This window comes from Gossypium raimondii, chromosome 12, assembly GCF_025698545.1.
Source record: "Gossypium raimondii isolate GPD5lz chromosome 12, ASM2569854v1, whole genome shotgun sequence".
NCBI classification, from domain to species: Eukaryota; Viridiplantae; Streptophyta; class Magnoliopsida; order Malvales; family Malvaceae; genus Gossypium; species Gossypium raimondii.
The window spans coordinates 18,713,535-18,728,610 of record NC_068576.1 but is presented as its reverse complement, the minus strand read 5'-3'; positions in this window follow the sequence as shown (position 1 = coordinate 18,728,610).

Genomic DNA, 15,076 nt, shown 5'->3' with positions numbered 1-15,076 from the left:
AGATGCTTTATTTTTGAAACAATTCAGAATGCAAATTTATCAGAAAACATCTTACCCAAACTCTTCTACACACCAAAATAAAGTTCCCCTAAAACTTGTCCAACCAAATCACACCAACAGATAACTGTGGACTGTGCCACTAGAATTTTACAGTTAAAACTGCCAGATCGGATACATATGGTCAAGCCACTATAGTACAACCAAGCTGCCAAAACAGAATTGTGGATAAAGCACTAGATAATGCAGATCTTTAAACTGCCAGAAACTTTCTCCTTTCACACCAGCCTAAGTCCCATGTAATGTGTCATGGCATGAATATGCAGAATCAAACTAATGAGCATGTAAGTCATGCTATCTTTCAATAATAGAATCAATAAACATGGGAGCCCATATTTTGTAAAACAAACTTATCAGATATTAACAGATCATATCAGATTTGTCATGAAGTCATATGCACAGTTATAAATCAAAATCAGTAACAATCAATCTAACATATTCAGATATCACATATTCTTCATCAACAAAGTAATGCAAAGGCGTACCAACAAACTTAACAAAATACAGATCGTACATGGATAATTTGCACACATTAGACAACAACACATTACATTCTTATAGATCTTACTCACTTAGGTTCAAACATAACAGGCATACGTAGAAATCACAAGTTGTTCATCATTAGATCATCAGCTATCAAGTTATATAGCCTAATTCAGATCATACGGACGCTACAGTAAGCTTGCGTTCATTTCAAATGACTATTGTGGCCCAAGGGAAAAGTTCCAACTATTGCTTCACATACCTGTATGGTTTCACACGGCCTGGAGAACTGACCCGTGTGACTGCACATGGTCTGGGATACACTTGTTTGCTTGACCGTGTGTCCTACACGGCCTAACACACGCTCGTGTCACTTGCCTGTGTGCCTCCAATTTTTGTGAACCCATATGATTGTACGGCATCGACAGTCCCATTTTTTGACGATTAAAATTTGAAGAAGAAGGGTTTTCTGATTCCTACCTGTTACGGATTCAGTATAGGAGCAACAAGGATGAATTTTCGTCCCTAAACCACAAGCAATTGCCCAACAAACGATTAATTCACAGTCAAATCGCTAAAAACTAACATTCAAAAATCAAAGTTACATCGAAGTTACGTCGAAGAACTTTCAACACCAAAACTTTAAATCGAACTTACCAGCCAACGAATTAAACTAGAAGGAGAAGTCAGATCCCGTACAGAATTAGTGTAACGTAAAATAACAAAAAGAAATGTCACTTGAAAATAATAAACCAAAATGAAGAAACTAAAGAACAAAAAAAAAAGACAAAAAAACGTCATAGAAAAAAGAGAGAACAAAATGAAAATAAAACCCACCAGAGGTTTTTGTAGGTTTTAAATAACCAACCGAAACTAACTACCATACAACGAAATTTAAAAATAAAACATTCCTCATTGCTTTCTTTGGGATTCGAACACCAGGCCACAAAGTACACAGAAGCTTAACAATTGAGCCAACAAGCTCATTCTTGACATCAATTGACTGAATTTATCTTATAAGACAAACGTTCAAAGGTAAAGGTTTAAGCAAAATAACATAATTTTTAGAAACATGATTCGAACCTAGAACCTCACACATATACCCAGAACACTTGACCATAAACCAAACAATTTTACTTGTAAAAAATTTCCAAGATCTAAACTCATAATCGAGGGATGACCACTCTTGGTTTCAAAATCCAAATTTCTTCTAACCTGGTTTTTGGGATGTTATAACTCTCTCCCCCTTAAAAAATTTCATCCTCAAAATTTTCACAGTCTCATCAATTCCTAAACCACAGAATCTAAATTGTTCCTATTCACACAGACCACCACGCTACTGTTGCGCAACAAAAATTTAATATAAAACAAATAATATTTCCAATGACTTTTTATTCACCAACGCAGATTATTACAAGAACACATCACAGAAATCACTAACGATTCTTCGGTCACAGGTTCAAATCAATAGCACTTGCACTCTTTTCATAATTGGAATTACTCCATCCTAGGCTTTGGGCCCACAAATTCTATGTGTGTCTTATCGACCCTTTTGAATCACTGAACAAAATTCAGGCACCGCAGTGCCCCACATTCCTTGACTACCGCTCTCAAATTGAGGTGTCCTTATAGATTCATAAATTCTCAGGTTGGGCTCGTTGCCCGAGAAGAGTACTTAACTCGATTCGCTCGACGATTAATGCTACTTATACTTATTATACTAATCTACAGTTTCAAAGATTGTATGGGTTAACTTAGGTTTATCAACAGTCTTAAGTTAAAAGTTTTAGTAGAGGTTTGCAAAGAGTTTCCACAATTTTAACATAAATAGAGTAATCAAACACTATAGTATGTGTTAACTCATTCAACATAGCTAAATTAAAGATACTTACATATCAGCGTCGGAGTCTCGAATTCTCAATTTACAAACTCGAAAATAGTCAAAATTTGAACATACACTTTTTAGAAACCTCATATCCCGAAGTCAGTCAGAAGTTTCATTTACTTAAAACATTTTTTAGGAAGAGTTTTGAACCCAAAAACCATAGCTCGAGTTTTGCAAACCTAGCTCTAATACAACTAAATATAACACCCCAAACCCAGCCTAGAAGTTTAAGCCGAATTTGGACGAGTTACACCAATGTATTAAAAACTGATTTCTTTTCGGAGTTTTAACTTTAAAAACCATAAATTCATTTTTGTCGATTTAGATGGTTTTGTAGTTTCGTGTTAGAAATTGACAAATGCTGACGGGATTATCAAAAGAAAAGTAAGACAAATCCAAAAACAATTTACAAACCAAAAAAGATCAAATCATAGTTATATCCATGCATAATCATCTGAGCTCCCATACGCTGTCCGGTCCTAAGTCAGATGTCCATCTGAACAGTTTAAGGTAGGACAAAGGGTGAGCTACCAAGCATCGTGTATAACCAAATGCATATACAAATAAATAGATCTTATTATATAGATCAAAGTAACGTAAAGAACTTAATAACAATTTTATAACCAGTACGAAACAAATCTAAAGTATCACGAAGATTTCCACAACGATAGTATAACAGAACCGAACAGAGCAGAGCAGAGCAGAGTAGAACAGAACACAGTAAAAGATGTGCGTTATGTAGATGTTGCATTTTTCAAGCAATTCAGAATGCAGATGTATTAGAAAACATCCTACCCAAACTCCGCTACACACCAAAATAGAGTTCCCTCGGAACTCATCTAGCCAAATTACACCAATAGATAACTGTGGACGGTGCCACTAGAATTTTACAGTTAAAACTGCCAGATCGGATACATATGGTCAAGCCATTATAGTACAGCCAAGTTGCCAAAACTGAATTGTGGATAAATCACCAGATAATGTAGATCTTTAAACTTCCAGAAACTTCCTTCTTTCACACCAACCCAAGTCTCATACAATGTGTCATGGAATGCATATGCAGAATCAAAGAAATGAGCATGTAAGTTATACTATTTTTCAATAACAGAATCAGTAAACATGGGATCCCATGTTTTGTAAAACATACTTATTAGACCTTAACAGATCATATTAGATTTTCCATAAAGTCAAATGCATGGTTATAAATCAGAATTAGTAACAATCAATCTAATATATTTAGATATCGTATATTCTTCATCAGCAGAGTAATGTAGAGGCGTACCAACAAACTTAACAAAATACAGATCGTACCTAGATAATTCGCAGACATTAGACAGTAGCACATTACGTTCTTACAGATCCTACTCACTTAGGTTCAAACATAACTAACATACGTACATATCATAAGTTCTTCATTATCAGATCATCAGATATCAAGTTATATAGCCTAATTCAGATCATACAGACCCTATAGTAAGTCTGTGTTCATTTCAAACGACGCTTGTGGCCTAAGGGAAAAGTTCCAACTATTGCTTCACACGAACGTGTGGTTTCACATGATCTGGAAAATTGACCCGTGTGACTCCACATGTTCTAGCATACTCCGGTGTGCTTGCCAGTATGCCCACACGGCCTACCACTCGATCGTGTGTTGTCAACAGTCCCGTTTTCTAATGACTAAAATTTAAAGAAGAAGGGGTTTCTTATACCCACCTGATACGGATTCGACACAAGAGCAACAAGAATGAATTCTCATCTCTAAACGACAAGCAATTGCCTAACAAACGATTAATTCGCAGTCAAATCGCTAAAAACTAACATTCCAAAATTGAAGTTACTCGAAGAACTTTCAACACCAAAACTTTAAATCGAACTTACCGACCAACGAATTAAACTAGAAGGAGAAGTCAGACCCTGTACAAAATCAGTATAACGTAAAATAATAAAAAGAAATGTCACTTGAAAATAAGAACCAAAATAAAGAAACTAAAGAACGAAAAATGAATGACAAAAAAACGTCACAGAAAAAAAAAAGAACAAAATGAAAATAAAACCCACCAGAGGTTTTTGGAGGTTTTAAATAACCAACTGAAACTAACTACCATCTAACGAAATTAAAAATAAAACATTCTTTATTGCTTTTGCTGGGATTTGAACACCGGACAATAAAATACACAAAAGCTTAACCATCGAACCAGCAGGCTCATTCTTGACAATCAATTGATTGAATTTAACTTATAAGCCAAACATTTAAAGGTAAGGGTTTAAGCAAAATTTCCAAAAATAGGATTCGAACCCAAAACTTCACACATGTACCCAGAACATTTGACCACTAAACCAAACCAGTTTACTGATAAAAAATTTCTAAGATCTAAACTCATAATCGAGGGATAACCACTCTTGGTTTCAAAACTAAAATTTCTTCTAACCCGATTTTTGAGATGTTACAAGTATAAATGAAGTAGAGATCTATTTCTATTGACTATAAGAATTTAAAGTACACCAAAACTTTTCTTGATCTTGATTGACATCCACTTAATAAGATATTCATAACATTTTAATTATTAAATTCTTTTTTATTATTTTCTACTTTATACTTTATACTTTTATATTTTTTATATTTTTATATTTTTTTTATATTTGTTGAGGTGACTTAATAGGCCAACATGTTGATCTGTATGGGATGGCATGGCATGTGCTAACATTTTAGCATTTCCATTTTTCAAGTCAACATCTATTAATGGTCAAAGTAGTCAATGATAATTTTCATTAATAAAAGGACTCAAATGATTTAATTTTGGTTATTAAGCTTAATTGAGCACAACTTTTCCTTAAAGCTTAATTGATTTTTTATCGTTTACTAAGGGAGTTTTTTTCGTTTGCAAATTGAAGGGTTACCAAAGGATTTGTTTTTTTTTTCTGGGAAAGGAAATTAGATTTTGTTAACACTAAATTAAAGTCATTTAATACCTAATACACCCCTGTTTATCAGCTACTAATACAGGTTTAACACAACCAGGAGGAGAGTTGCAAATACAAAACAAATTCTAAAAGTTTAAATCACCAAAAGGAGAGGTGGGTTGAAGATTGCTTCTAATTGAGTTAACATATCCACACAAGAGTTCTCTTCTCGAAATATATGCTTCAAGGTGCTAATAGTCAAAGATCCAAGGAGCATCCTGAACTCATCAATCAAAGGCAACAGTAAAATATTAGAAGTTATTTTAGATTTCATAAAGTAAATAATAGTAGTAACATCAACTTCAATCTCAATGTTGTCAAGATTTAGTCAATCGCTAACTGAAGTCCATCCCTTAGAGCCAACAATTTTACTTCCATACTAATTGATACGAGGATATGTCTATAAGCTCTAATAATTCAATTCTTATCATAGTCATGAATTAAGAGTGGGCTCTGTTGGAACGCTGGCACCCCCAGCGAAAAATAAAACATTCGGCGATCCTAACCATGGATCCACGTGTGAGGAACGAATCGGGGTGAAATAAATGTTTCGAAATTATTGAATCTTTATTCTGAGTAGACAAAAATGCCTCAGCAACGAGTAATCTGATCTACTATCGAACCAAGCTGCACTCTAACATGACTTCGGCCTCTACGTAATCCACCTAGTTGACAATGAACGGAAGGAATCTCCAAAACTGCTTTGGAAAAATTTTACTTTGACGGCCGCTAGACCCCAAGCAAAGAAAAAACGAGATTTTTATATCTATTTTTAGGGTTTCTAGAAATTAAATAAATATAACTATGTTTTAAACCAAAAATTATAATTACATTAATTATAATAATGATTTCGGTAAACTATATATTTATTTGAATTTATATACTAACCAAAATCATGTTCTCATTATGCGTACAACAACCTTGTACATAATGTGTTCAATATTTGATTATCCAATTAATTTAATTCTATAATTAATTTAATTCAGCGACAACCAAACACAATACCAACTATGTTTTATTCCGTTCATTTCAACTATAGGGTGTGACCACAGGGTTCTTATAACGTTAATGATAATACTAGAACGATTCCAATGTTACAAACAATGAGTGTCACCTAGCAATGCATCATTGCTACCTAAGTCACAAGAAATCATGATTCGACATAACCTTTTATGATTAACATTTCATGCAATAATCCTTAAGTCATTTATCTCTAGATTGGACACAAGTCATGGAATAGTCACACTTGTATAGTCCATTCCATGTTCCTTGATATCTTAAGTAGACTATGATATACAAATAAGTATGACATCTCATATCAGCTTATTTGAGCATGGCCATGCATTTCTAGTCTCACTCAATCAAGTATAGGGGTGTGCAAAATTCGGGTAAAACCGAAAAAATTCAGTTAACCGACCGAATTCGGTTAATCAGTCGGTTAACCGAATTTTTTCGGTCGGAGGTCTGTTAATTATTTTTTAATTTTTCGGTTAACGGTTAATTCGGTTCAAAACCGGTCGGTTAACCGAATTTTTTCGATTTAACCGAAAAAATTAATAAATAAAATTATAATATATAAATAGGCTCACTATTCACCTAAACCCAATCCAAACCCAAGTATTCAACCCAGCCCAATTACCCAACCCAACCCAATCATAAAAATTACAAATAATTTAATAAATAAAAATAAAATTCTAAAACTAAAGTCTAAAAGTCTAAAAATAATTTAATTATGTAGTGATTCAATTCGGTTAATTCGGGTAATCCGGTTAATTCGGTTAATTCAGGTAATCCGGTTAATTTTTAACCAAAAATAAAAAAATATATAATTTTCGGTTAACCGACCGAATTAACCGAAAAAATTTCGGTTCGGTTAACGGTTAAAAATTTTGAAAGGTCAGTTAATTCGGTTAATGTTATTTCGGGTCCGTTAACCGGTCGGTTAACCGAATGAACACCCCTAATCAAGAGGCCTAAGATATTACTCCCATTATGTAGGAGGGACTTATCCTATATCGATCAATCATATCCCTCTACATAGATCGTGGTATATCCAACATCAGCCTTTATAGAATAACCAGTTACGGTGTACGTTTGATTGTAGCAAAATATACAACTCACGATATTGGGATTATAATGATCTCAAGTCTGAGGATCATATACATATTAATCACTATGAGTAATGTTGTGACAATTACATAATAATCCAAGAAACATACTCATAATGGGTCAGTCCAATATGTTGTTCTCTAACACACATATTCATGCATCGATTTTGACATTCCATATCAATGACAACTCTTTGTCATCAATCAACTACATGTTAGTCTTAATGCATTATTGTTCTCCTATCCAACAATAATACTTGACTAAAGATCTTTTAAGAATAATCATATTACTCTCTGGACATTATTATAAAGAAGTTTATTTATACACACGAAGAGAAATTGAAATAATAATGGTAACGCCTTATATTAATAAACATGATAAATCAAGTATGTTATTACAACCATCTCATGATTGATCTTTGGGCGTACTCTAATAGGCTCTTGGCCCGTTTTATTTAGATTAGCTAAAGATGATTCATCTGTATTGAATTTATACCAACCCTTATACAAAAATCAACAAGTTTTATCATATATATTTATATGTTATAAATGTAGGTTAGATATTAGATATTTTATACATTAATAATTTATTTTATATGAATTTTTGTGTCATGTTTGTAAAAAAAAATCCACGTGTTACGTGGATGTTAGGTAAGTTTCTTATGATAATAATTTGAAACAAATAGAATATTAAGTGGTAAAAGGGCATAATTTGAGAAAATTAGAAAGACAAACAAACTAAATTTAAGGATGGGATGTATAAATGAAGATTCAGCTTTACAATATTGTATCTGTCATCAAAAGTATAATTAAACTTCTAAAATCTATATAACAAAAACAAACAAATAAAAAAAGTGTACCTAACATCGATATAATATGGGAAATTAACGACCTAATTAATCTCATCATACTAAACAAAATTCAATGCGACCTAAAAGATTTTTTTAATTAAAAACAAGAAGTGTATGTTTTAGTAAAATAATATGCCAGGAATATCCATGATTTATCTTGTCTTATCTATAGCTGGAAACTAAAAATGTAAAGAGAAAGAAACAAAAGGTAAAGGAAAACAATTAAACATCAAATTATTAAAAATGTTTACTTTTACCAAACAATTATATATTGGACATGATGAAAGCATAACAAATTGGATGTTTGGAATCAACAAAGTACAAATTATATTTTATATAATGAGTGGATAGTTTTTTAAAGAAATGTTTGAGTGATTTTAAACTACATACATAAAATAAAAATTAGTTTTATAAAAAAATAGCATACATATAGATACTTTTATTCTAGTTATTTTTATTATTATTATAACTTCATTTAATCAAATGTTAAAAAGAATTAAATTGAATTTTTAATTTTAGAGAGGGGTTATAAAGTAAATTTTCTCTTTAATTAAGGGAGACCAAGGTTCTTACTTGCCCCTTTTGGCTTGATTACACACACACATATCTAGCTTGATTACATAAGAGAAGTGTTAGGATTTTTGTGTTCTTAGTGTAGTAATTTCATCATATTCAATAAATTACTGAAAACGTGTCCTCTCATAGTAGTGTGTCGAAAGTTGGTATGTTGGGTACATGAGTTATACATGATATGCTTTCACTCACAATAATAGAATCATATGTAACCCCCCATACCCGACCCTATTGTCGAGTTCGAGCTACACAATGTCACATTCATTGCTGGCGCAACTACAATTTCAATTACAATTTAACTCAATGGTTTATACATAATAATAGAGTCATTACATCATTAACACATATTATTTAGTTAATATCGGAGTTAAATCTAGCTTATGAAATCTCATTTGAAAACCCGAGTTTGAAACAGGACTAAAATGTAAAAATTGAAAATTATTAGGAGAACATCGTGAATTTGATAGTTCCATGTCACGATGCCACTCGCTGTCATCGTTGAGGTTCTAACGTTGCGACGTCACTCACTGATTTCAAACATCCATAAGATACCAATTCACAATGACCTAACAAAATGGCCAATTTCATACCTAACTCATTTGAGCATAAAAGTACATCTTCAACATTTAATATACTACTATAGATATATCATCATTGTCCATTTTATCGACTTAACCATACAAAAATCATGACAAATCTCAATACATATAACAACTTCTACCTTTCAACCATTTAAACCCTATACCATATATATATGACAACTTAACTATTCATGTGCATAAGTTTCAAAATGACATTTATTAATTCAAGGTTTCAAATTACTATATTCATTATAAAATCGACTCAAACTTAGGTACATGTCATATATTGAAACGCAAGGAATTATACAAACATTGCTGAGTCGAGATTTGTGGTTTCGATGTTGGATCATTCCCCGAGACTGCGAGATTTACAAATACATGTGCACGAAATAAATAAATCGTAAGCTGATCAATAAAGCTCAGTGGTACTTTCATGATTAAAGTCAATAAAAACAAAAGAATTAACATAAAAAGAAGATAATCATTAAATGATCAAGTTTCATGTAACACCCTATACCCGACCTGATTGCCAGGTCCGAGTACCGAGTGTCACAGTTCACTCGAATAACTTGAGATAACTTCTAGGCTGACTTATTATAAATATGTTGGCTTTAATAATTACAAAATTTAGCTTCGGCTAACAACTCTCATCATTCTACGCTACCACTCTTACAATTTTAATAAATCAACAGATCTGGAAGTATATACAATTCTGACTTAAGTCTGAAACACAAATACATGTGATTGAATCCCCGAGGCGTAGCCTATAGGATTTTCCCCCTCTAAACACTAGAACAAAGTCTACGTCCACCCCTCATATTGGTGGTGACTGACTTAGTCCCTCCCCACGATTCCTGAGTCAATCTTTATCCTGCAATTAAACAACAATTTCATAAGTTTGAATAAACTTTGTGAAATCCTATGAAACAGTGCATAATAATCTTTCATAAATTTAAAGAATATAAAACTTTAAATCAGAGATTTCCAACCCCCTGTATATCCTTGGCTTTCTACAGATCTCACCGGCATGGTCATCACCCTACCCTTTTTCGTAGTTTACCGCTAATGGGTTCATTCTCTAACTTAAACATGTATGCATCCCTTTTTGATATAGGATCTCCATGGACTTGGTCAAAATACACCTCATCCCAACTTCCTTTACACCCTATCCAACTTACCTCACACTCTTGAACGTAGGTTCATTGCCAACCACTGGCGATCTTCCACTAATATTCTTTTATTTTTAGATCCTTACTCATACGGTTTAACCCTAGGCTCTTGGTTTACCTCATTCCATTCTCTTGGACAACCAAAATTATCATCTAATTTAAAACGAGCTGCAACCTGCCTCTTCTTTACGGATTACCCGTCCATTGTAGCCCTTGACGGTATCTTTTTCTATTAGTCCTGTGTAAACTAACCGATGACAGTTAGTTTTGGTTAACCTTCCTCTTCTCTATAAATTCTTGATAGATTCTACCAATTAAACTGTTCGAGAAATCATTACTTTCAGGTGGAATTCAGCGGACTTACCCGCCTCTGCTGCCTTTTTACCCACGGACCCTTTGAATTAGGTTCCAGTTAATCATCCATTATAACACCAGCTAAGGTTTATTCACCTAATACAATAGACTCATAATCGTGAATTCTCCATAACTCAACATAGTTAATCATTTTTACGAGGCTTACTTGCAACTTCCCAAACGCGTCTTACATTTTGGCAGATTTTTAAGTTTCCCCATTTACGCACCTTTCCAAACGCACTATTTTTACCCGATCATCTTACATTTCATGCGAGTCGTACCTCGTTCTCCCTTACTTTTCCCAGTCAGCTTTCAAAATAAATATTTTGGTAGACTTTAATTGACACCATAAACGAACTATAGACTTACACGATTTGAGCCCATGTTTATAGTCTTCGGGGACTATACTCGTTATCATAGCCGAGCTATGGTCTTACACCTGAAAACCCCATGTTTAATGTCTTGAAAAAATTTCATGTGTTTGCTATTCTGGTGGACTACCCCCTGTTTACTATCCCGGTGGACTCCATATGTTGCCATAGTTGAGCTATAGTCTTACTCATTAAATCTCTTTTGAGGTGTTGCCCCTTAGGACTATACCATCATGCGGTGTTACTTTATGGAGCCTAATAACCGTTGGCAAGGTGTCACCGATATCATTCTATTACTTATTTACCCTTGATTCTCAAACACCGAAGTGTCCCATTTGCAAGGCCCGGAGCTTCACACATCATAGTTTCCACTCGGCAATATTATATGACGAAATCTTAACAGAAACTTTTATTTGATGTTTTTTGTGCTAATATGTCATGATTTCCTCCCTCATGTCACACTCACATTGATATCCATTGTATGATTATATCGTTATATTATTGAATGGATATCATTGTCATGCTTTATAGATTTATCTTTATTGAACATGGTGGAAATGTGTGATACTAAGTATGCTTATTGAATGAATTGCATTTTTTGGCTTATATGTTTTAGCCATTTAATGAAATATGTTTTGCATATTTGCTTCTCCTTTTATGCTTTATAATTGGTACCATTGTAGCTTTGATGAGCTTTTGGTATCTACTTTGTAGATGTCATTGTACTTTTCATGCCTTATTTCATTCATTAATAATTGGTATCTAGTAAGGGGAGTACTAGAAATAAGAATTGGTTGTGAATTTATTGACTTATCATTCGTATGCAATTCTTTTATTCTTAATTCATGTCTTGTTAACATTTCTTGTTAACAATTGACAACTTTGTTTAAGTATAAATTAGTATATTTCATTATGCATGAATTTAGGTGAATTTATGCAATTAGGAATTATTTGTATGGTCCTTAGAATTTTGCATAAAGTGTTCTTTTCAAGTGGATTTTAAATATGCTTATTTGACATATCATTGTTTCTTGAAGTACATTGTTTATGTGTGAGAATAGAATTGGCATGATCTCTAGATGAATATATTATGACTCATTGTGGTGTTGTATCAATTTTTATTCTCCTAAGCTTTGATTTTCAAAACATTTTTAAAATTGGCATAATTCTTCAACTGCTTTAAATGCTTTTGATGTATTAAAAGAGGCAGAAAAAGTTGAAATTTGCATATGCACTTTGTTTTAAATGTATATCTTCATAAGCTTATGCAAATAGATTAATGTCCAAGCATATATACTTAATTTATACATTGTTTAAATGCATGACATTAGTACGTACTTTATGAATATAAGTCTAATCATGTTTTATCTTGAGTGCATGCATAAAATCTTTTTAAAGTATTATATTTTATTAAATTTGTCTAATGCTTAATTGTTATATCTCTTATTGAAATTCAATATGTTTATATCTTGTTTAAGTGTTTGTGATTAAAATTTTCAAGGAAGATTTCATTAAGGGAGTTATATTTTGAAAATGACTAAATGATTGAGAAGAAGCCTTCTCAAAAAGCAAATTTCTCTTATTTTTTGATATATAAAAAAGAGGAATATTTTTAGCTTTGTTATCCCAATCTTTTGATATAATAACATTTAAGATAAAGTCACCTAGTAGCATGTGAAATTTTTCTCCAAGATTAGTGCGATTGTTTTTCTTGTTTTTTTTTTTGTTTTGGGTGTCTGCCTTTATTTTTTGATTGAATAATTGGGCAGTGGTGGTGGTTCTTGTGTGTCCCTGTTGAGTGGGTTTTCTAGAGACGAGGTTGGTGTCATACCCGAGGGTTGTTCGATGGAAAGTAACGTGGATGTAGACGTTCCGTTAAATCAGTGTTTTTGGGAGTGCTTCGGGGATCGGTAGTCTTCGTGAATCAGTGAAGCTTGTCGTTTTTCTCCCTGCGTGTTATCTTTCTTTTTAAGTGTTTTCTACCATTTTACGTGTTTTCCTGCATGAACTCTTACTTCTTGCATGGAAATTGTGTTTTCTTGCATGAATCCCTTGTTTCTTGCATGAAATTCGTACTATTTACACGCATTCATTGCCAAGGAGTTTTTTGAGTTTTCTACATTTTATGCATGAAAGAACATTTTCTTTGAGCTTTTTTTAATAATGTGCATTTATTACGAGACTATTCTCTATTGTATGCCTCTTCTATCTCTCAGTACGTAATCTTTTTTTACACTTAAGGTTTTTAGTTGTTTTCTTTTTATCTTTATCGTGTTATTTCTTCTCCTTAATATAGATAGTAGTTTTCCTTTTTGGTCTTTTGATCATTTTTTTATCCTTCTTTTTGTACTTTATGGGTTATTTTTAAAGAGGTTATCTTTTGTATTTTTAGTCAAACTCAGTAGGTTTTCTTTGTTTAGATCTTTTTGTTGTTTTTAGGTGCATTTTCTCGCCCTGTCATTTAGTCTCTTGTGATTGATTTATAGTCATTGTTTTTTTTTTTTTTAGTTTTGGTTGTGTTATGGTTATCTTGCCATTTTTTTTTGGTTTTTCTCTTTTCTTAGGTGGTTTTGTCATTTTCTTGGATTTGTTATAGTTTTGGCCTCTAGAGTACGTCAAGATCCTTGGTAGTGATGTATTTTATTGCTCAAAATGGCCGAAGACATAAATGTGTTATTGGAAAGACAAAAGTTCTCTAAAGAGGAATATATAAGGGTTATAAGTATGAACAAAAATGAAGCCAATACCCAAGGTTATGAAGCTTGGGATGTGGGAAAGATCATGGCAAAGGAAAAAATAAACAAAGAGGCGATGTATAGGGTTCCTAAATCACTATGGTTCATAAATGAAAAAGTTAGTTTTGTGGCTTTAAATGAAGAAGTTATCTTGGTTAAATTTGGCAGTATAGAAGACAGAACAAGAATCCCTAATCTAATGCTATGGTTGTTCGACCAATGCCTTTTTGCGATGTTACCCTTCATTAAGGGCCAAGAGTTAGATGCCTACGAGTTTAATATTACACCTTTCTTGTTAAGGATTTACAATATTCCTTTGGAACATATGGATAGCGTAAGAGTATGCCCAAAGATCAATCATGAGATGGTTGTAATAACGTACTTAATTTACCATGTTTATTAATATAAGGCAATATAAGGCGTTACCATTATTATTTCAGTTTCTCTTCTGTGTGTATAAATAAACTTCTTTATAATAATGTCCTGAGAGTAATATGATTATTCTTAAAAGATCCTTAGTCAAGTATTATTGTTGGATAGGAGAACAATAATGCATTAAGACTAACATGTAGTTGATTGATGATAAAGAGTTGTCATTGATATGGAATGTCAAAATCGATGCATGAATATGTGTGTTAGAGAACAACATATTGGACTGACCCGCTATGAGTATGTTTCTTGGATTATTATGTAATTGTCACAACATTACTCATAGTGATTAATATGTATATGATCATCAGACTTGAGATCATCATTGTCCCAACGTCGTGAGTTGTATATTTTGATACAGTCAAACGTAAACCGCAACTAGTTGTTCTATAAAGACTGATGTTGGATATAACACGATCTATGTAGAGGGATATGGTTGATCAATATAGGATAAGTCCCTCCTACATAATGGGAGTAATATCTTAGGCCACTTGATTGAGTGAGACTAGAAATGCATGG